The sequence below is a fragment of the Armigeres subalbatus genome, chromosome 1 (genome assembly GCF_024139115.2).
Source record: "Armigeres subalbatus isolate Guangzhou_Male chromosome 1, GZ_Asu_2, whole genome shotgun sequence".
Taxonomy (NCBI): Eukaryota; Metazoa; Arthropoda; class Insecta; order Diptera; family Culicidae; genus Armigeres; species Armigeres subalbatus.
The window spans coordinates 41261216-41284492 of NC_085139.1; the positions used below are offsets into that span (position 1 = coordinate 41261216).

Here is a 23277-nt window from a genome sequence, read left to right on the forward strand (position 1 = left end):
CAAAGTTTTATTGCTGTGGGAAAGTTGGCTATTAATCATTCAATCACACTTTTGCCGATAACTTACCACACAGGTTGGATTTTGTTATTTGATGTATGGACTAATGGCGAGTTGTTTATTTTTCAAACCTTTGTATAATACTTCAATGCACGAGGACTATACAACAAGGAAGCGCTGGTGTCACTTAACATACTAAATGATAGAAAATTTCATTCATTTCGTATAACTTACTTTACCTAACGCGCGCATGGTAGCGCATCAATTTCGTAAACAGTGGAATACGAACGACAGAATGTTGAACGAAGTTTCTGGGAAGTACTCTATCTACAAGTGTACCTAAAACCCACATCACAGTGTAACTTCTGTAATTGGTGTATGGCAAACCGATTAAACTCTAACTAAATGATTACCTATCTTCATAATAGCGATGGACATGTTCTCATGATTGAGGATCTGCAATAAGATTTAATGTTTCACATTTCCAAAATTTGCTTACATACAGCGTGTGTAATACGAGGTTCAATATCAAGTAGATAAGGTGAGAAAGACTTGGTGTCTAAAACTGAAACGCTTTTTGCTTTTCTGATTGAAATCAATTTCAAAATTCATAGAAAATGACACCAAAACTAAAAAAGCGGACGCATGGTGTCTAATTCCTTATATACCTCTGAACTAAGGGTATGCGATAACACACTTTTTCCTAACGAAACGAAACGAAACGAAATTTAAAATGTCTATGTTGATTCGGATCGAAACGAAACGAAATATAGATTTCTTTCGAGACTTCGAAACGATACGAAATCGAGGTTCATTTAATTCGAAATTTTTCGAAACGAAACGAAATTTTGATTTTTTTTTCCGCGGAATTTTTATTGAATTGGTTTTACATTACGTACGCAATTCTGATTTCACTTTTTCGAAGTCGAATAATTGTTTTGCGACCAAAAGAGTTATAACAACTTAAGAGGCAATCTGTTATAAATCGCCACATTCTCGCCGCATATACCATTGGCGATAAGGCAATACCCCAGCATTTGTGCCGCTTTCATAGGAATTCATCGTATATAAAGTATATAAAAATAAAGAAATTGTGGGATTTTTCATATACGGATTCAAATTTCGTTTAAAACCTTAGTTCACTTAAGAATTATGTAATTATGCTGAAGCATGCTTCATATTATCTTGTCTGCGTGGTTTTACAGTATTGACTTAGTCAAAATTTAAAAACGAATGCTTAGATTTCACCTTATCCCTTCTTCCTTATCCCTCTTCCTTCTTCTTTCTTCCTTTTTCTTCCTTCTTCTTTCTTCCTTCTTCATTTTTCCTTCTTCCTTCTTCCTTCTTCCTTCGTCCTTTTTCCTTCTTCTTTCTTTCTTCTTTCTACTTTCTTCTTCTTTCAACTTTCTTCTTCTTTCTTCTTTCTTCCTTATTCCTTATTTCTTCTTCCTACTTCCTTCTTCCTTCTTTCTTATTCCTTCTTCCTTCTTTCTTCTTCCTTCTTCCTACGTCCTTTTTCCTTCTTCTTTCTTCCTTCTTTCTTCTTCTTTCTTCTTTCTTCTTTCTTCCTTATTCCTTCTTTCTTCTTCCTACTTCCTTCTTCCTTCTTTTTTCTTTTTTCTTCCTTCTTTCTTAATCCTTTTTCCTTCTTCCTTCTTCTTTCTTCCTTCTTTCTACTTTCTTCTTCTTTCAACTTTCTTCTTCTTTCAACTTTCTTCTTCTTTCAACTTTCTTCTTCTTTCTTCTTTCTTCCTTATTCCTTATTTCTTCATCCTTTTTTTCCTTCTTTCTTCTTCCTTCTTTCTTCTTCCTTCTTCCTTCTTCCTTCTTTTTTTCCTTCTTCTTTCTTCCTTCTTCCTTATTCCTTCTTTCTTCTTCCTACTTCCTTCTTTCTTCTTTCTTCTTCCTTCTTTTTTCTTCCTTCTTCTTCTTCATTCTTCCTTCTTCCTTCTTCCGTCTTCCTTCTTCCTGCTTCCTTCTTCCTTCTTCCTTCTTCCTTCTTCCTTCTTTCTTCTTCCTTCTTCCTTCTTACTTCTTTATTCTACCTTCTTCCTTCTTCGTTCTTCCTTCTTCCTTCTTCTTTCTTCCTTCTTCCTTCTTGTTTCTTCCCACTCCTCAGTTCTCATTCGGCCTAATGGCCATTCGGCCTAATGACCGTTCGGCCTAATGACCATTCGGCCTAATGGCCTTCGGCCTAATGACCCAGCATCGTCAATAACGGTGCTTATAGTCAATTTAGTATTAGGAGAGGAAAATAAGTGTAACACTCATTGTTTTAAGAGACCGAGGTATGCTCTGAATCTCCGTGAGCGCTACGGAAAAGGAATCGTTGGTTAGTTGAAACCCCTTGGTAAGCGTGAAACCCTTCATGTGAAACCTCTTGGTAAGCGACAAAATATTTATTGTAAACGAAGTTATTTTGAAAACAAGAAGATAAAAACTGTGTTTCAAATCAATCTAACGCAAGATCAATGTGCTTCGCTAATAATCTTCTATAACAGGATCAATTCCGCACTACATAATTTTGTGCTCTTTGATGCAGACATTAGTTTTATCCATTGGCGTAACTGCAGGAGGGCTAGGGGAGGGCCCAACTAGGATCCAAGTAGCCCCCCTAGAATTTTTGCTACTTCGCATAAGTATTGCACATATCTAGCTGTCTGAGCTTAACTACAGATAATGAATTTTATTCATCTTTTCTCTTTTCAAATCTGTTGAATCTGTTTTTGGTTTCAGGTTTTTGAATTTCGAATAATTCAGGATCAAAAAAATTTTTTTTTGGTTTTTGAAAACCACAGGGTTTGAATCCAAAGGAGAAAGACAAAATCTTTCACTTTTATGTCTGTATACTCTCTAGATAGGTGGCATACCGTGAGAGACGTTTTTCGGAATCTGTTGCGATAATGAACTGATTCGGGGGCTATGCCTCATGATAAAGGCCATATCAAAATTATATCAACATACGTTATTATGTTTTAAATTTCTTCAACAAAATTTGTTACAAATTTGATGCAGGATGTTGTTAAAAGATCTAAATTTATATAAAAAATAACACTACTTTAAACAAAAAGATTTCAAATTAAGCTACAGTTTTATCACAAAGATAACATATTCTGTTAGAAATTTATAACAGAATCAGATACATAATATATTGTTTACTGTGTAGTTGGAAATTTTTACAGGACGTTATAGCACAGAGAACAGACATGGAAGCTCATACAAAATTTTGTTTAAAACGTGTGTAAAGGTTCGCAGCGCCGCCAACGCAGACTGCCCGACATACAAACTCAATTTCACCAAGCGATGGCGTTGGCTTACACTTCGTAAACAAGGTGATACTGCCATCTAGTGACAATACGGACTGATCACTAGCGCCAAAAAGTAAAATACGGCAAAATTTTCACCCACATTATTAGCACACTAGCACCGCGCAACGGGGGAATAACGACATATTTCAAAATGACCAGTACAAAGTTTTACACAACTTTGCGACGTAAGATGAACGTCTGTTCTCTGTGGTTATAGGTCTCAGGATTGTGTTCATCATCAGAATTTTTTGTATTTGTCTGAACATGATTATTTGTCAAGAACATGAAACTAAGCCTTTGCCAATTTGGCAATCTTTTTAAATTATTTCAACGTATGATGATCTATTTGGCTTTAAGACTTTAGCATGCTTAGATGACCGAAGAATTTCAAACAAATCCTGATTTTATCAATCAAATTTCTCAGCAAATGAGTAATATTTAAATTTTTTCAAGTTTTCTTGAAGTTTTGTGGAAAACAATTATGATCTCATGCTTTCTAAAATAGACCTATAAGGCGCAGGATCAAAAATGTGATACAATATTTCAATACCAAATTTTCAAAATGACTTCTTTCTGCCTTTGTAAACAAAGATTCAAACGTCGATTTGGCGATTCTGATAGCACTCCCATGCAAATCAACCCTATCAACACGTAAGCGAAGGCTCCTGCTACGCGTTGATGCTGTTGGTTTGCTTGGGAGTGCTATCAAAATCGCCAAATCGTCGTTTGAATCTTTGTTTACAAAAGCAGAATAGTCGTTTTGAAAATTTGGTATTGATTTCATACACTACCAAAAATCCACACATTTTTATTGGCAAAAATCCATAGATTTATGTTATGATGTTTATAAGCGCACACATAACCATTCTTCACGCAAACCACTTATAAAATATATATTGAAATAAAATTTATGTGTGGTCACGAATAAGCAATAATTTGATTTATGTGTGGATCCATATCGATTATATTAGGGTGGCGCTATTGCAAAAATTTATCATTGCGACACATATACTTTATACAGTTATTTTTAACAGTGTATGCATCTATCCAATGAATCGACTGCTTTGAGCGTGCTTACAGCGGCACACTAGGAGTTAACTTCCTGAAATCAGTATGGCGAAAGGCATCTAAGGTTCGATTTCTCAAAATTAAGCACTTTAATCAAAAAAATATTTGGTAGGCGTAGTAGCGGACACCATCCCTCATAACCGATACCAAATAGTTTTTCATGAAAAGTTCCTAATTTTGAGAAAACCCGCGTTAGATGTCTTTCGCCATACAAATTTCTGGCGGTTAACTCTTGCTGGCTATTTTGTGCATATACTATAGCGCCTGGATGTGGCTGCGGCGAGTAGAAAATCAGCCACTGCCAATAATTCATTCAGGCATTTCCGATTTGTCTGGTAAAGTGTTTTAGGGATTTCGTAATGCTGCTATTTCTTGAAAATTTTAAATTTTCAGTGAACAATTTAGGCTTCTTTATTTTCGACAAAGTTTTGGTAAATCTCTTAGATTTTAAAGAGAGGTAATTTAAATTTTGATGAGAAAGAACTTGGAATGCTGTTGGATGGATTATAAAAATCCACAAATCCAATTTCCAATCCAATCTAATTTTGCTTTGCTAAGGCTCGTATGATTTTTTCACGACTTTTCTTTTTTTATAGGCTGAGTGTCGTGGACAATAATTTATAATGTTCAAGTCGTCAATGGATGTGTTGTATGTAAATAGGTCAATGTTCGTTTGGTCGGCCAACTTGCGAACAATATATACTAGTTGTTTTGAGCATTGAGCGAAAACGATAACTTAATTGTTTTAAGTGAAAAAGTAGAAATAATTTAAAAAAACCCAGATTAATCCACCTAGTGGTGATGGCGCCTTTCTCGCGCAAAAAGGTAATAAATGTAGCCTTTACGCTTACACCTCGATGATGTACAAGAAAGGCAAAATAGTTACACCGTCTAAAGTTATGATAGAAAATTTACACTAGTAGACGATAGATGGCGCTGCCAAAAGTTTCTCGAATTTCCTATGTTCGAATTTTGACTTTCAGACAATTTCATAGTACTATGAAACTGAACGAAGAGCATACTTACGCCTAAATGCGTGCAACACGAGCATCTTTATAGTACGATGAAACTCTTAATGGCAGCAAGCCACGGATAAACTTTAAAAATATTCATAGATGCAAGGCATTTTAATAACACATTATTGTTCTATATGACTATGTCTCATCACTATTTTAATATTATCTATTTTTACAATTTGCAATTATTATGAAATTCAATAGTGATCAACAGCGTTTTAGTCTGTGGCGGATGCAACTTGTTGCAAGAAAGGCGGTTGAGAGTTTCTGTGTGAATATGTGGGTAGTGTTTTTTAGGGTATTTTGTGCACACACACACACACACATACACACACACACACACACGGACAGACAGACATTTGTCCAGCTCATCGAGTTGAGTCGAATGGTATATCACACTATGGGTCTCCGGGACCTCTATCAAAAGTTCGAATTTGGAGTGAAATGATAGCCTTTCGGTACAACTTAGTTGTACGAGAAAGGCAAAAACATAGTAGAATTATCTTAAGATTTTATAAGGTCGGATCTAATTCGCTAATTTTAGTTGAATGTCAATGACAAAAACGAAGCTGCTATCAGCAAAAATGCATTCTTATCAATATGAAGAATCATACTATTCAAAACAATAATTTTAAAAAGACTAGCTTATTGATTGGGTGACAGAAGCCTAAGCTGGATTCTGACTTCAAACTTGGAAGCACTCGAATGTTTGTCAACTGGAAACATTTTTGTTCTATATCCAGGATTTTTTTGTAATACTAAAATAAATGCTAATACTAAAATAAAACGTCACTGCATTCGCTTCAGTCGCTTGCCGTTGGATGAATATTGCAGAAGGAAGCATCACCAACACGCCCCATTGGCCCATCACCCAGCAATGGTGAAGGGCGTGAAGGGCGTCAATTTTAAAATGATTGTTGAAATGTTATAACACATTTTAGCCGAAAATAGTTTGATTTTCGGGTTTGAAATTTAATTTTCTTTCAGATTGGCAACATGAAAGTCTAATTATTTCGATAAAAGACATGTGTAGATATGTAGTCTAACATATATATATATATATATATATATATATATATATATATATATATATATATATATATATATATATTATACTTCGGCTACCTGTTGGTGGTGTTGGATTGCGTGGGAGTGCTCTCGCCTCTCAGATTTGACGAATCGATGTTTTAATCTTTGTTTACAAACGCAGAGAAGTCGTTTTAAAAATTTGGTATTGAGTTATAGAAAATAAAAATTGTTTATAAATATGTTTTTGAAAAAAAATGAGAACCGAACGAGCGTCGAACACAGCTCCTCTGAGTGAGAGGCTAGAACGTTACCCCTCAGCTATCTTTACTTCTTGGATGAGAGGTGATCGAAGTATATCAGGTTATATGCAATTTGCACTTATCATCGGCTGCTTGTGCATTCGTGCGGCAACGCACCTAGTGCTGTGTTTTTAGGTTCCGTGGCATATTTAAATCATCTGACGTTGAAAAACATATACGATTGAGTTTACGTCATGTGCTTTTGTGTCAATTCATTCAAATATGTCACCTAATATTCATAATGTTTTGGTGTGCAAGGAAAGCAACTTCAGACATTTATTTTGAATCCTCTGTAAGGCATTCTTCCTGGCGTTTCAGCAAATAATTCATATTGGCACAGTATATGTAAAACATGGCTGCGGTCTAACAATTAGTTTGTAAATACAACAATTTATTTGAGTAAATGGTTTTGATTTTTTATAACTACTTACTATATTCCTTACCTTTTCGCTTGCATACCTTCGGTGTGGTTTTTGATAGTTAATTAATTCATGCTATACATAAGTCCTAAATCTTGGACCTCTCTAGACCAATTGGAACCCCATTCATAGTGACAACACATCTGTTTGAAGATTTCAAATACCACTCGGATTACGTGTGAGAAGCTGAGATTCGGTAGTATTTGAAGAAAATTTTTCTTTTTAGAAAGTCAATGGAAAATGTATCCAAACTTTTCTACAATCGAAGCATGTTTTGGATCATGTAGTAATCTAAGTTCGATCATTTAGTTTGTCGATTACTCATACCAGAAATTAAATTTTAAACGTGTTTTATGGTGGATTTCTGGTGCGAATATTTTTCGACATTTATCCTCTGTTATTGACAAACTACTAAATTATCGAACCTATATTACTAAATGATCGAAAACATCCTTACTATAATCCATAACAAATTACTCTAAGGCAATCAACGATTTTTGATTTCCTGATAGAATAATATCAGGTATGCAATCAGTATGATATAAAGTATTAGACATTATTGGCCCAAGTATGTTGATTTCGGTAACACCAGCTCTGTCACGAGTAATCTATCAGATTTTGTACAGTGATAGTTTACCTGTACAGAGTGATCTGATAAATAATTTTAGATCAGTTCATTATAATATACACAGGATTTTGTTTTTACACGATTTTTTTTCGCTCGTATTTTTGATCGTGTGACTTCAATTTGCCACCAAACTCTTCGCAACATGTTTCAAAAAATTCAGAATAAATCAAAGAAAAATCACATGATAATTAATATGCGTTAAACATTTTGGATGAGTGGAAAATTGAGAAAATGTAAATCATGTAAAAACAAAATCCAGTGTATACAAAAACAAATTAATATGAATCAAGGCTAACTTATTGATGGATGCCAGAAGCCTAAGCTGGATTCTGACTTCAAAACAAGAAACACTCGAAAGTTTGTCAAATGACCAACATTATGGATCATGTATCCAAAACTATGGATCATATTACCGAAGTTAGGGATCATAATCACCAATAAAATTTCGCAAAATTGTATTTTTATGGATCAAAATGTAGTTTTCTAAATTTTCCAATTTCCAAATAGATGATGGGAAAATAGCAGGAATGATATTGTTTTTCTTGATCATGTTCAAAGGTACATACTTATTTTTCAATTATTTGGTTTATTTTTTTAGCTTAGTTATGCTTAGTTATGGATTTTAAAAATTAATCTTTATGGATACACATGAGCTATTTTTTGGATTTAAGGTAGCGTTTTATGGAACATTCAGATGTTATTTATGGATCGTTTTTCATTTTTTATGGATCGTTTTTGTGCATTTAACGGTACAAAGTAAGGCTGCCATAAACAAATGTGAAAAATATGTTTGTCAACCCTTTTGAACGAGCGAGAAAGGCATCATCACCGCTAGGTGGATTAATCAGGGTTTTTTCATATGGAGAGCATTTCACAGTGATGGTACGAAGGTTGGATTAGAACTAATTAATTTAAATTTTCTTTTGTATCCAAAATCCAAAAGATCCAAAATGATTTATCAGGGCAGCCTTACTTTGTACCGTTAAATGCACAAAAACGATCCATAAAAAATGAAAAACGATCCATAAATAACATCTGAATGTTCCATAAAACGCTACCTTAAATCCAAAAAATAGCTCATGTGTATCCATAAAGATTAATTTTTAAAATCCATAACTAAGCATAACTAAGCTAAAAAAATAAACCAAATAATTGAAAAATAAGTATGTACCTTTGAACATTGATCAAGAACAATATCATTTAGTATTTTATCATCTATTTGGACAATTGGAAATTTAGAAAACTACATTTTGATCTTACAATTTTGCGAAATTTTGTTGGTGATTATGATCCCTAGGTAATATGATCCATAGTTTTGATACATGATAGATTGGTCATTTCACAGTGATGGTACGAAGGTTGGATTAGAACTAATTAATTTTAATTTTCTTTTGTATCCAAAATCCAAAAGATCCAAAATGATTTATCAGTTCACTCCACACAGGTAAACTATCCATGTACACAAGCTGATAGATTACTCGTGACAGAGCTGGTGTTACCTAAATCAGCATACTTGGGCCAATAATGTGACTAATAATAACTAATAAAAAAAAATTGTTTGTTATCATTCAGTATAAGTTATTACAAACTAGTGCTTTAAATCGATTATTAGTTAAATTAAAACAACAAACTGTAGGGCAGAGCTGTCGAAAAATTTTCGCACCAGAAGTCCACCATAAAACACGTTTTGAAATTTAACCTCCGGGATGAGTCATCGACAAACTAAATGATCGAACTGAGATTAGGTACTACATGATCTAAAACATGCTTTGATTGTAGAAAAGTTTGGATACATTTTCCGTTGACTTGCAAGAATGGAACATTTTCTCCGAATCCTTCCGAAACTCAGCTTCTCCCACATAATCCGAGTGCTATTTGAAATCTTCAAACAGATGTGTTGTCACTATGAATGGGGTTCCAATTGGTCTAGCGAAGTCCAAGATTTAGGACTTATGTATAGCATAAATTAATTAACTATCAAAAGCACACAGAAGATATGCAAGCGAAAAGGTAGGAATATAGTAAGTTAATATTTGTAGAATATCAAAACCATTTACCAAAATAAATTGTTTTATTTACAAACTAATTGTTAGAAAAGCCATGATCTACATATACTGTGCCAATATAGATTATTTGCTGTAACGCCAGGAAGAATGCATTACAGAGGATTCAAATTAAACGTTGAAATTGATGTTGCTTCCCTGCACATCAAAACACTATGAATATTAGGTGACATATCTGAATGAATTGACACAAAAGCACATGACGTAGACTCAATCGTATATGTTTTTCAACGTCAGATGATTTAAATATGCCACGGAACCTAAAAACACAGCACTAGGTGCGTTGCCGCACAAATGCACAAGCAGCCGATGATAAGTGCAAATTGCATATAACCTTATATACTTCGATCATCACTCATCCAAGAAGTAAAGATAGCTGAGAGGTAACGTTCTAGCCTCTCACTCAGAGGAGCTGTGTTCGACGCTCGTTCGGTTCTCATTTTTTTTTCAAAAACATATTTATAAACAATTTTTATTTTCTATAACTCAAAACCAAATTTTTGAAACGACTTCTCTGCGTTTGTAAACAAAGATTAAAACATCGATTCGTCAAATCTGAGAGGCGAGAGCACTCCCACGCAATCAAACACCACCAACAGGTAGCCGAAATCTTCACCTATATGTTAGGCTACATATATACACATGTTTTTAATCGAAATAATTAGACTTTCATATTGCCAATCTAAAAGTAAATTAAATTTCGAACCCGAAAAATCTAACTATTTGCGGCTAAAATGTGTTTTAACGTTTTTACAATTATTTTAAAATTGACGCCTTATATCCTTTACCGGGTGAAATGAAAAAGCATCACCCAGCCCCCATTTTGTTTACTCGCTTCCGTCAGGGCCAAAGCGGTGTGTTGGTGATGCTTCCTTCTGCGATATTCATCCGACGGCAAGCGACTGATGCGAATGCAATGCCATTCGCTCCCGCCAAAATGTGCTTGCATAGCGTCCTCACGTATACCAGCTGCGCTCCCATACGCTGATTGAACGCCACAAAAATAGCTGCCACGTGAGAAGTTCACTCGTATATAGGGTATGCGAGCGCATGATAGCAAAATAATAGAAAAAATGGGCCTGATTACGTTTAGCAAAGAGAAACGTTATTAATTATTGAACAGTTTTCTCTTCGTTAGAGGTTACCCAAATAAACACTTATAGGGCGATCATGCCTTCAGTGAAGACAATGGGTTCTTAATAATATTGTTCATCATTGCATTTCTTAATGTTTGCTTTACTTGAAGCGACACGTTGTAATTATGCCATTATGAATACTAATTGAAAACAATAATTTCCCCAACAAATTGGCTTTCCTACCTATATACTGCCGCCGCAAGCGTAACTGTTCCATATTTTCTGCCGTGCAAAATCAATATTGGACGATTATGCTTGCGACGGCAGTATAGTGGATCTCATTTTACCTCCAAGAAATTTAGATTAACTGTCAAGGCGAAATGAATCCAATTTCATTTCTAGCAAATTCAAAGTTTGTCTATCAGTTATTGCATTAAAACTATCAATTTAGAACCACTATTGATTTTATCAAATATATTTTCTTTCATTGATTCAATAATACTTCCAATATTGGTACCGTTACCCTAGCAGAGTGAACTCTGTGGCTTTGAAAATAAATGAACATATATCAATTTGATGAATACTATACAACTTATATTTATACATACGATGTGTATCCCGATGGTGTTGTGGTATAGCAAGCGCTTTCCACCCCAAAGGTCAGCAGTTCGAATCTAGGAAAATCCAATGTAGAACATTTTGCTATTTTTTTATACGCAAAAACAGTTTTTTGGCCATAACTCCCGATTGCGATGAGCTATTGATCTAATTTTCAATAGCAAACAATGGGACTGAATTCCGCGTCGACTGCAACTTGTTGCGAGCGAATCGGACAATGGGAAGTTCAAAAAAGTGTGTCTACAAATTTTGTACACATACACACATACACACATACACACATACACACACACACACATACATCCACACATACAGACATCACCTCAATTCGTCGAGCTGAGTCGATCGGTATATAAAAATCGGCCCTCCGGGCCTCCTATCAAAATTTTGTTTTTGAAGCAGTATTATAGCCTTTACGTACACTTAGTGTACGAGAAAGGCAAAAATAAACCAAATAATTGAAAAATAAGTATGTACCTTTGAACATGATCAAGAAAAACAATATCATTCCTGCTATTTTCCCATCATCTATTTGGAAATTGGAAAATTTAGAAAACTACATTTTGATCCATAAAAATACAATTTTGCGAAATTTTATTGGTGATTATGATCCCTAACTTCGGTAATATGATCCATAGTTTTGGATACATGATCCATAATGTTGGTCATTTGACAAACTTTCGAGTGTTTCTTGTTTTGAAGTCAGAATCCAGCTTAGGCTTCTGGCATCCATCAATAAGTTAGCCTTGATTCATATTAATTTGTTTTTGTATACACTGGATTTTGTTTTTACATGATTTACATTTTCTCAATTTTCCACTCATCCAAAATGTTTAACGCATATTAATTATCATGTAATTTTTCTTTGATTTATTCTGAATTTTTTGAAACATGTTGCGAAGAGTTTGGTGGCAAATTGAAGTCACACGATCAAAAATACGAGCGAAAAAAAATCGTGTAAAAACAAAATCCTGTGTATATTATAATGAACTGATCTAAAATTATTTATCAGATCACTCTGTACAGGTAAACTATCACTGTACAAAATCTGATAGATTACTCGTGACAGAGCTGGTGTTACCGAAATCAACATACTTGGGCCAATAATGTCTAATACTTTATATCATACTGATTGCATACCTGATATTATTCTATCAGGAAATCAAAAATCGTTGATTGCCTTAGAGTAATTTGTTATGGATTATAGCAAGGATGTTTTCGATCATTTAGTAATATAGGTTCGATAATTTAGTAGTTTGTCAATAACAGAGGATAAATGAAATATTCGCACCAGAAATCCACCATAAAACACGTTTAGAATTTAATTTCTGGTATGAGTAATCGACAAACTAAATGATCGAACTTAGATTACTACATGATCCAAAACATGCTTCGATTGTAGAAAAGTTTGGATACATTTTCCATTGACTTTCTAAAAAGAAAAATTTTCTTCAAATACTACCGAATCTCAGCTTCTCACACGTAATCCGAGTGGTATTTGAAATCTTCAAACAGATGTGTTGTCACTATGAATGGGGTTCCAATTGGTCTAGAGAGGTCCAAGATTTAGGACTTATGTATAGCATGAATTAATTAACTATCAAAAACCACACCGAAGGTATGCAAGCGAAAAGGTAAGGAATATAGTAAGTAGTTATAAAAAATCAAAACCATTTACTCAAATAAATTGTTGTATTTACAAACTAATTGTTAGACCGCAGCCATGTTTTACATATACTGTGCCAATATGAATTATTTGCTGAAACGCCAGGAAGAATGCCTTACAGAGGATTCAAAATAAATGTCTGAAGTTGCTTTCCTTGCACACCAAAACATTATGAATATTAGGTGACATATTTGAATGAATTGACACAAAAGCACATGACGTAAACTCAATCGTATATGTTTTTCAACGTCAGATGATTTAAATATGCCACGGAACCTAAAAACACAGCACTAGGTGCGTTGCCGCACGAATGCACAAGCAGCCGATGATAAGTGCAAATTGCATATAACCTGATATACTTCGATCACCTCTCATCCAAGAAGTAAAGATAGCTGAGGGGTAACGTTCTAGCCTCTCACTCAGAGGAGCTGTGTTCGACGCTCGTTCGGTTCTCATTTTTTTCAAAAACATATTTATAAACAATTTTTATTTTCTATAACTCAATACCAAATTTTTAAAACGACTTCTCTGCGTTTGTAAACAAAGATTAAAACATCGATTCGTCAAATCTGAGAGGCGAGAGCACTCCCACGCAATCCAACACCACCAACAGGTAGCCGAAGTATAACATATATATATATATATATATATATATATATATATATATATATATATATATATATATATATGTTAGACTACATATCTACACATGTCTTTTAATCGAAATAATTAGACTTTCATGTTGCCAATCTGAAAGAAAATTAAATTTCAAACCCGAAAAATCAAACTATTTTCGGCTAAAATGTGTTATAACATTTCAACAATCATTTTAAAATTGACGCCCTTCACGCCCTTCACCATTGCCGGGTGATGGGCCAATGGGGCGTGTTGGTGATGCTTCCTTCTGCAATATTCATCCAACGGCAAGCGACTGAAGCGAATGCAGTGACGTTTTATTTTAGTATTAGCATTTATTTTAGTATTACAAAAAAATCCCGGGATATAGAACAAAAAATGTTTCCAGTTGACAAACATTCGAGTGCTTCCAAGTTTGAAGTCAGAATCCAGCTTAGGCTTCTGTCACCCAATCAATAAGCTAGTCTTTTTAAAATTATTGTTTTGAATAGTATGATTCTTCATATTGATAAGAATGCATTTTTGCTGATAGCAGCTTCGTTTTTGTCATTGACATTCAACTAAAATTAGCGAATTAGATCCGACCTTATAAAATCTTAAGATAATTCTACTATGTTTTTGCCTTTCTCGTACAACTAAGTTGTACCGAAAGGCTATCATTTCACTCCAAATTCGAACTTTTGATAGAGGTCCCGGAGACCCATAGTGTGATATACCATTCGACTCAACTCGATGAGCTGGACAAATGTCTGTCTGTCCGTGTGTGCGTGTGTGTGTGTGTATGTGTGTGCGTGTGTGTGTGCACAAAATGCCATAAAAAACATTAGCCAAATTTTCACATAGAAACTCTCAACCGATTTTCTTGCAACAAGTTGCATCCGACAGAGACTAAAACGCTGTTGATCACTATTGAATTTCATAATAATTGCAAATTGTAAAAAATAGATAATATTAAAATAGTGATGAAACATAGTCACATAGAACAATAATGTGTTATGAAAAATGCCTTGCATCTATGAATATTTTTAAAGTTTATCCGTGGCTTGCTCCCATTAAGAGTTTCATCGTACTATAAAGATGCTCGTGTTGCACGCATTTAGGCGTAAGTATGCTCTTCGTTCAGTTTCATAGTACTATGAAATTGTCCGAAAGTCAAAATTCGAACATAGGAAATTCGAGAAACTTTTGGCAGCGCCATCTATCGTCTACTAGTGTAAATTTTCTATCATAACTTTAGACGGTGTAACTATTTTGCCTTTCTTGTACATCATCGAGGTGTAAGCGTAAAGGCTACATTTATTACCTTTTTGCGCGAGAAAGGCGCCATCACCACTAGGTGGATTAATCTGGGTTTTTTTTCATATGGAGAGCATTTCACAGTGATGGTACGAAGGTTGGATTAGAACTAATTAATTTTAATTTTCTTTTGTATCCAAAATCCAAAAGATCCAAAATGATTTATCAGTTCACTCCACACAGGTAAACTATCCATGTACACAAGCTGATAGATTACTCGTGACAGAGCTGGTGTTACCTAAATCAGCATACTTGGGCCAATAATGTGACTAATAATAACTAATAAAAAAAATTGTTTGTTATCATTCAGTATAAGTTATTACAAACTAGTGCTTTAAATCGATTATTAGTTAAATTAAAACAACAAACTGTAGGGCAGAGCTGTCGAAAAATTTTCGCACCAGAAGTCCACCATAAAACACGTTTTGAAATTTAACCTCCGGGATGAGTCATCGACAAACTAAATGATCGAACTGAGATTAGGTACTACATGATCTAAAACATGCTTTGATTGTAGAAAAGTTTGGATACATTTTCCGTTGACTTGCAAGAATGGAACATTTTCTCCGAATCCTTCCGAAACTCAGCTTCTCCCACATAATCCGAGTGCTATTTGAAATCTTCAAACAGATGTGTTGTCACTATGAATGGGGTTCCAATTGGTCTAGCGAAGTCCAAGATTTAGGACTTATGTATAGCATAAATTAATTAACTATCAAAAGCACACAGAAGATATGCAAGCGAAAAGGTAGGAATATAGTAAGTTAATATTTGTAGAATATCAAAACCATTTACCAAAATAAATTGTTTTATTTACAAACTAATTGTTAGAAAAGCCATGATCTACATATACTGTGCCAATATAGATTATTTGCTGTAACGCCAGGAAGAATGCATTACAGAGGATTCAAATTAAACGTTGAAATTGATGTTGCTTCCCTGCACATCAAAACACTATGAATATTAGGTGACATATCTGAATGAATTGACACAAAAGCGTAGACTCAATCGTATATGTTTTTCAACGTCAGATGATTTAAATATGCCACGGAACCTAAAAACACAGCACTAGGTGCGTTGCCGCACAAATGCACAAGCAGCCGATGATAAGTGCAAATTGCATATAACCTTATATACTTCGATCATCACTCATCCAAGAAGTAAAGATAGCTGAGAGGTAACGTTCTAGCCTCTCACTCAGAGGAGCTGTGTTCGACGCTCGTTAGGTTCTCATTTTTTTTTCAAAAACATATTTATAAACAATTTTTATTTTCTATAACTCAATACCAAATTTTTGAAACGACTTCTCTGCGTTTGTAAACAAAGATTAAAACATCGATTCGTCAAATCTGAGAGGCGAGAGCACTCCCACGCAATCAAACACCACCAACAGGTAGCCGAAATCTTCACCTATATGTTAGGCTACATATATACACATGTTTTTAATCGAAATAATTAGACTTTCATATTGCCAATCTAAAAGTAAATTAAATTTCGAACCCGAAAAATCTAACTATTTGCGGCTAAAATGTGTTTTAACGTTTTACAATTATTTTAAAATTGACGCCTTATATCCTTTACCGGGTGAAATGAAAAGCATCACCCAGCCCCATTTTGTTTACTCGCTTCCGTCAGGGCCAAAGCGGTGTGTTGGTGATGCTTCCTTCTGCGATATTCATCCGACGGCAAGCGACTGATGCGAATGCAATGCCATTCGCTCCCGCCAAAATGTGCTTGCATAGCGTCCTCACGTATACCAGCTGCGCTCCCATACGCTGATTGAACGCCACAAAAATAGCTGCCACGTGAGAAGTTCACTCGTATATAGGGTATGCGAGCGCATGATAGCAAAATAATAGAAAAAATGGGCCTGATTACGTTTAGCAAAGAGAAACGTTATTAATTATTGAACAGTTTTCTCTTCGTTAGAGGTTACCCAAATAAACACTTATAGGGCGATCATGCCTTCAGTGAAGACAATGGGTTCTTAATAATATTGTTCATCATTGCATTTCTTAATGTTTGCTTTACTTGAAGCGACACGTTGTAATTATGCCATTATGAATACTAATTGAAAACAATAATTTCCCCAACAAATTGGCTTTCCTACCTATATACTGCCGCCGCAAGCGTAACTGTTCCATATTTTCTTCCGTGCAAAATCAATATTGGACGATTATGCTTGCGACGGCAGTATAGTGGATCTCATTTTACCTCCAAGAAATTTAGATTAACTGTCAAGGCGAAATGAATCCAATTTCATTTCTAGCAAATTCAAAGTTTGTCTATCAGTTATTGCATTAAAACTATCAATTTAGAACCACTATTGATTTTATCAAATATATTTTCTTTCATTGATTCAATAATACTTCCAATATTGGTACCGTTACCCTAGCAGAGTGAACTCTGTGGCTTTGAAAATAAATGAACATATATCAATTTGATGAATACTATACAACTTATATTTATACATACGATGTGTATCCCGATGGTGTTGTGGTATAGCAAGCGCTTTCCACCTCAAAGGTCAGCAGTTCGAATCTAGGAAAATCCAATGTAGAACATTTTGCTATTTTTTTATACTCAAAAACAGTTTTTTGGCCATAACTCCCGATTGCGATGAGCTATTGATCTAATTTTCAATAGCAAACAATGGGACTGAATTCCGCGTCGACTGCAACTTGTTGCGAGCGAATCGGACAATGGGAAGTTCAAAAAAGTGTGTCTACAAATTTTGTACACATACACACATACACACATACACACACACACACATACATCCACACATACAGACATCACCTCAATTCGTCGAGCTGAGTCGATCGGTATATAAAAATCGGCCCTCCGGGCCTCCTATCAAAATTTTGTTTTTGAAGCAGTATTATAGCCTTTACGTACACTTAGTGTACGAGAAAGGCAAAAATGGGCCAGATTACGTTTAGTAAAGAGAAACGTTATTAATTATTGAACAGTTTTCTCTTCGTTAGAGGTTACCCAAATAAACACTTATAGGGCGATCATGCCTTCAGTGAAGACAATGGGTTCTTAATAATATTGTTCATCATCGCATTTCTTAATGTTTGCTTTACTTGAAGCGACACGTTGTAATTATGCCATTATGAATACTAACTGAAAACAATAATTTCCCCAACAAATTGGCTTTCCTACCTATATACTGCCGCCGCAAGCGTAACTGTTCCATATTTTCTTCCATGCAAAATCAATATTGGACGATTATGCTTGCGACGGCAGTATGGTGGATCTCATTTTACCTCCAAGAAATTTAGATTAATTATCAAGGCGAAATGAATCCAATTTCATTTCTAGCAAATTCAAAGTTTGTCTATCAGTTATTGCATTAAAACTATCAATTTAGAACCACTATTGATTTTATCAAATATTATTTTCTTTCATTGATTCAATAATACTTCCAATATTGGTACCGTTACCCTAGCAGAGTGAACTCTGTGGCTTTGAAAATAAATGAGCATATACCAATTTGATGAATACTGTACAACTTATATTTACTCATACCATGTGTGTCCCGATGGTTTTGTGGTATAGCAAGCGCTTCCCACCTCAAAGGTCAGCAGTTCGAATCTAGGAAAATCCAATGTAGAACATTTTGCTATTTTTTTATACGCAAAAACAGTTTTTTGGCCATAACTCCCGATTGCGATGAGCTATTGATCTAATTTTCAATAGCAAACAATGGGACTGAATTCCGCGTCGACTGCAACTTGTTGCGAGCAAATCGGACAATGGGAAGTTCAAAAAAGTGTGTCTACAAAATTTGTACACATACACACATACACACATACACACACACACACACACACACATACATCCACACATACAGACATCACCTCAATTCGTCGAGCTGAGTCGATCGGTATATAAAAATCGGCCCTCCGGGCCTCCTATCAAAATTTTGTTTTTGAAGCAGTATTATAGCCTTTACGTACACTTAGTGTACGAGAAAGGCAAAAAATAATCGAGAATTATCAACATTAATAGCGCGGAGACGAGCCAGCCTCGGGCTGAAAGTCTCCTTAATAAAGACACAAAAAAAAAAAAAAAAAAAAAAAAACATTAATAGCAATGATTTTTCAAAAAAAAAAAAAAGCTGTATTACGTGTTCTTTATAACATTTTCACATTTAATGCATTTGGGAAATTCTGGACCACCAAATAAAACAAATCTTGAATAAATTACGTTGATATGATATTTGAATATTTCCATAAGGAGGGGCTCTTTATACTGTTTTATTCTTTAAAACAAAAGTAGCCAAGGACAACTTTTGGATTGCTTGTTTGAACTGTCACAAAGAAGCTAATCTGAATCCATTATTATCTAAATGTGATAAAAGGCAATAGGCGTGTAAGTGGACAGTCATTGAAAAGCTCAAAAACAATTAGATTTTATCAAGAAACTCGTTTCAAGAGTGGAAAAAACTTATAACTTGAATACCTACAAAACATCTACACCTAATAACCGCCTGCATTCTGATTTCCTAATTGACAACCTTTCCATTTTCTATGGATTTCCAGGGGATGTTTTTATTTTGGTCACTATTTTATTGCTGTTTGAACATAAAGGAGGGATAAGATCGTGGTTGGAAATACATGAGGTGGAACCCTTAATAAAAGAACTCAAGACAAAATTTTCAAAACGACTTATCTGCTTTTGTAAACAAAGATTCAAACGACGATTTGACGAATCTGATAGCTCTCCCACGCAAACCAACACCACCAATAGGTAGGTGAAGGTTTCCGCTACCTGTTGGTGGTGTTGGTTTGCGTGGGAGAGCTATCAGATTCGTCAAATCGTCGTTTGAATCTTTGTTTACAAAAGCAGATAAGTCGTTTTGAAAATTTTGTCTTGAACTAATGTTAAATGTGTCAAAAGGTCAATCATTATGTCAAATGGAGTCACTGTTCCTTTGAAGTCATGTACCGAAATTTTCGGTTTTACGAATAGTTCCCTAATTTAGTGTTATGTACCTTGAAGATATACTGATTTTAGTTGAAGAGTATAGTAAATCATTAGGGTAAGTGTACCGGTTTTGGCCACCTTAGTGCCTATTTTGGCCAACCCTGGAAAATGCATATTTTCCAAGAAATATCGACTAAGTACAGAAGTACAGATTAAATTGTATCTAAAAAACATCAATTTTTATGAAATTAATTATAGCAAGTTTTAACGCTTTTTCAACAGGGATTCAATATAAAGTTATTTTTTCTAACCTTTCAATAGAAGCCATTACACATATAGTTCCATTACTTTTCAGAAATGCATTTTACAACGAATCAACAAGTTCAACAAAAACTAGACCGAACGCGCACTAATTTATTTTCTTACCGACCGCTATAAAATCAGAAAAAAATCAATTCGCAGACGCATGGTCAATCTGCGTGCATAACGAAACACGATCATTCGCATTTAACTTACTTTCCGGATTGCACGAAGCAGAACAAAATATATCGGATCGCGTAATTGTTCCGCGTACGAAACACGAATGGAAGCCTACTCAATCTCGTAAATGGAGGAATTTCCAGAACGAGCGGGTTTGTGGCTTTTATTTACAAGAATAGATTTTGAGTTTTTTGGGGCCCTCCTTAGCCGTGTGGTAAGACGCGCGGCTACAAAGCAAGACCATGCTGAGGGTGGCTGGGTTCGATTCCCGGTGCCGGTCTAGGCAATTTTCGGATTGGAAATTGTCTCGACTTCCCTGGGCATAAAAGTATCATCGTGTTAGCCTCATGATATACGAATGCAAAAATGGTAACCTGGCTTAGAAACCTCGCAGTTAATAACTGTGGAAGTGCTTAATGAACACTAAGCTGCGAGGCGGCTCTGTCCCAGTGTGGGAACGTAATGCCAATAAGAAGAAGAAGAAGAAGAAGAAGATTTTGAGTTTAAAGGGGAGTTCGGTTTAACATTATTAATTCATTGGAACTTGGTGAAATAAATAAGCATACATTTTTTGAGATTTGTGCTAACGTAAGAACTGTATCACACACACAAAACGCGACGCGAGACTGGACACAACACTTACGGTACTTACAAACGAAAAAGGATTTTTAAAATTTACCTTTTTGTCGACTGGTTTCGGGCTCGCCCCATCTACAAGACGTGGTCCAACTGGTTACAAATGGGGACGATTACACTTTTGCACTTGGCACAGTACACGTCAAAAAGAGATGGCATTAACATTATTTTTTGTTTCGTCAAGTTAAAAAGGGATGATGATATTGGCGCTTCATCATCGTTCATTAGCGGCTGTTCTGCGGTGGCAATGTACAAGGACTCACAGGCATTAAGTTGAGAATACTTTCGAACTTCTATAGTGTGGTTCTGGTCACTAGTGTGTGCTACTACGCTCGAGTCATGGAACCTGTCGTTGTCAATTGCGTTCTTATGTTCTTTTAAATGAACCTTCAGTTTTCGGCGTGTTTCACCAATATACACTGCAGGGTAGTCTTGGCATGGGATTTCGTATATGTCAGACATTTCTTCCCTCGGAATCGTATCTTTTAAAGCACATAAACGATCCTTCAAAGTGTTCCCACTTTTATAGACTGCCTGGAAACCATGCTGCTTTAGGGTAGCCTGAACAGCGTTTGTCACCTTAAGCTAATTCTTCTAAGAAAGTACTTAGGCTAAGAAAAACATGGCATATGAAACAAATTGAAATAAATTAATATTAATAAATGGGAAATTATCTTTGAAGTATTTCATTTTTTTTCATTTCATAATGAAATGTGTTGCATAACAATGTTACTTTTACTAGATGAGTCGGCCAAGGGCTGAAAGTCTCGTTAATAAAGACAATAATACATAATAATAAGTCATTTTCAAAAACTCCGTGAATTTTGGAATGATAGAACAGAGGGACTAATAGAAACAGTGTAGCCCTCTTTTTCATTTTATATAGCAAATTTAAAAGAAGTCCATGGTGTGATAGTGTATCAATGTAACTTTTTGTTTTTATTTCACTTAAGTAAAAATGATAAGTTTACAATATAAACTGAAGGTACGGAAAATCAGTTTTTGCTTCTACAATTAACGACTGTGCAGAAACCAATAATTCAATTTCTATATTGATTAGAAAACGAGTGGAAAAACTTACCGACTCATTCTTATTCCAGTTAAACATATGGAAAGCTAAAGTTTACCTTTCTGTAATGATCATACCCCAAGACTGCTGCAGATATTCCATTCCTGAACAGATCGAATCCTATTTTTCTAATCTAATCTAATCTCATACATGCGTAGCCAATACTTGAAAGCATCCTGGAAAATGACGGTTTCTGAACTCCGTCATTTTTCTTTTCATATGGCCAGGCCAACTACGCAGTGTGTACCGCAGAGATGACTCCTAGATATTGAGCGACTTCAGGAATACATCAAGTTACTTAATAGCTTGGAATCGAGGGGAAGGAAGAAAGCGTGGACCTTCCGTACCAAACGCTTCCAATAATATATAGATACCTAGAATGTAATAAAAATCGTGTACGTGTTTTATGTATGTTGTATATGAGTGTGCATGTGTGTTTATATGTGTACCTGTACACTGATAGACAAAAGTATTCGTTATGTTTTAATAGAGATTACTATGAAAACATGACGAATACTTATGTCCATTAGTATATGTACGTATTTCTGAATATGTATGTGTGTATATGTATGAGTGTATACATGTGAATCTGTGTGTGTGTGTGTTTTTGTGTAGGTGCGTGCGTGTTTAAATAAATTTACAGTTTAACAAAACCTTATCTCTCCTCAATAATTCTGACGCTGAAGGGGAAGAGGCCCCAAAACGCCCCCCGATGCAAAACGCCTTTTGTGGTTTCCCTCATATTTACCGTCATTAATATGTCCGTAACAAAACTAGATCTAAAATTATGTAGGATAGGCGAAGAAAGTTTCAAAATAGTGCATGGGAAGGTAGGAAAAACCGAAAATTTCCACATTTTGAAGAAACATCTAACATTTTGGCGAGGCAAAACGCCCTAGTGGCAATAACCTACAAAGTACTTGCGTCTCCACGGACTATCCATACTAGAATGCTGATTCGCCGACGCGTGGTACTTTGTTCCCTAGGAGCCGCCAGCTGAAAGGCGTTTTGCCTCATGAGTTTTCCGGCAACAAAATA

The 23277-nt window shown here is 35.1% G+C and overlaps 1 protein-coding gene across 1 annotated transcript in view; it reads right to left on the reverse strand.

Moving 5' to 3' along the window:
* LOC134224624 (uncharacterized) overlaps positions 1-23277 on the reverse strand; it is a 619481-nt gene that overhangs the window by 378131 nt on the left and 218073 nt on the right. The gene's annotated exons all lie outside the window — the stretch shown is intronic.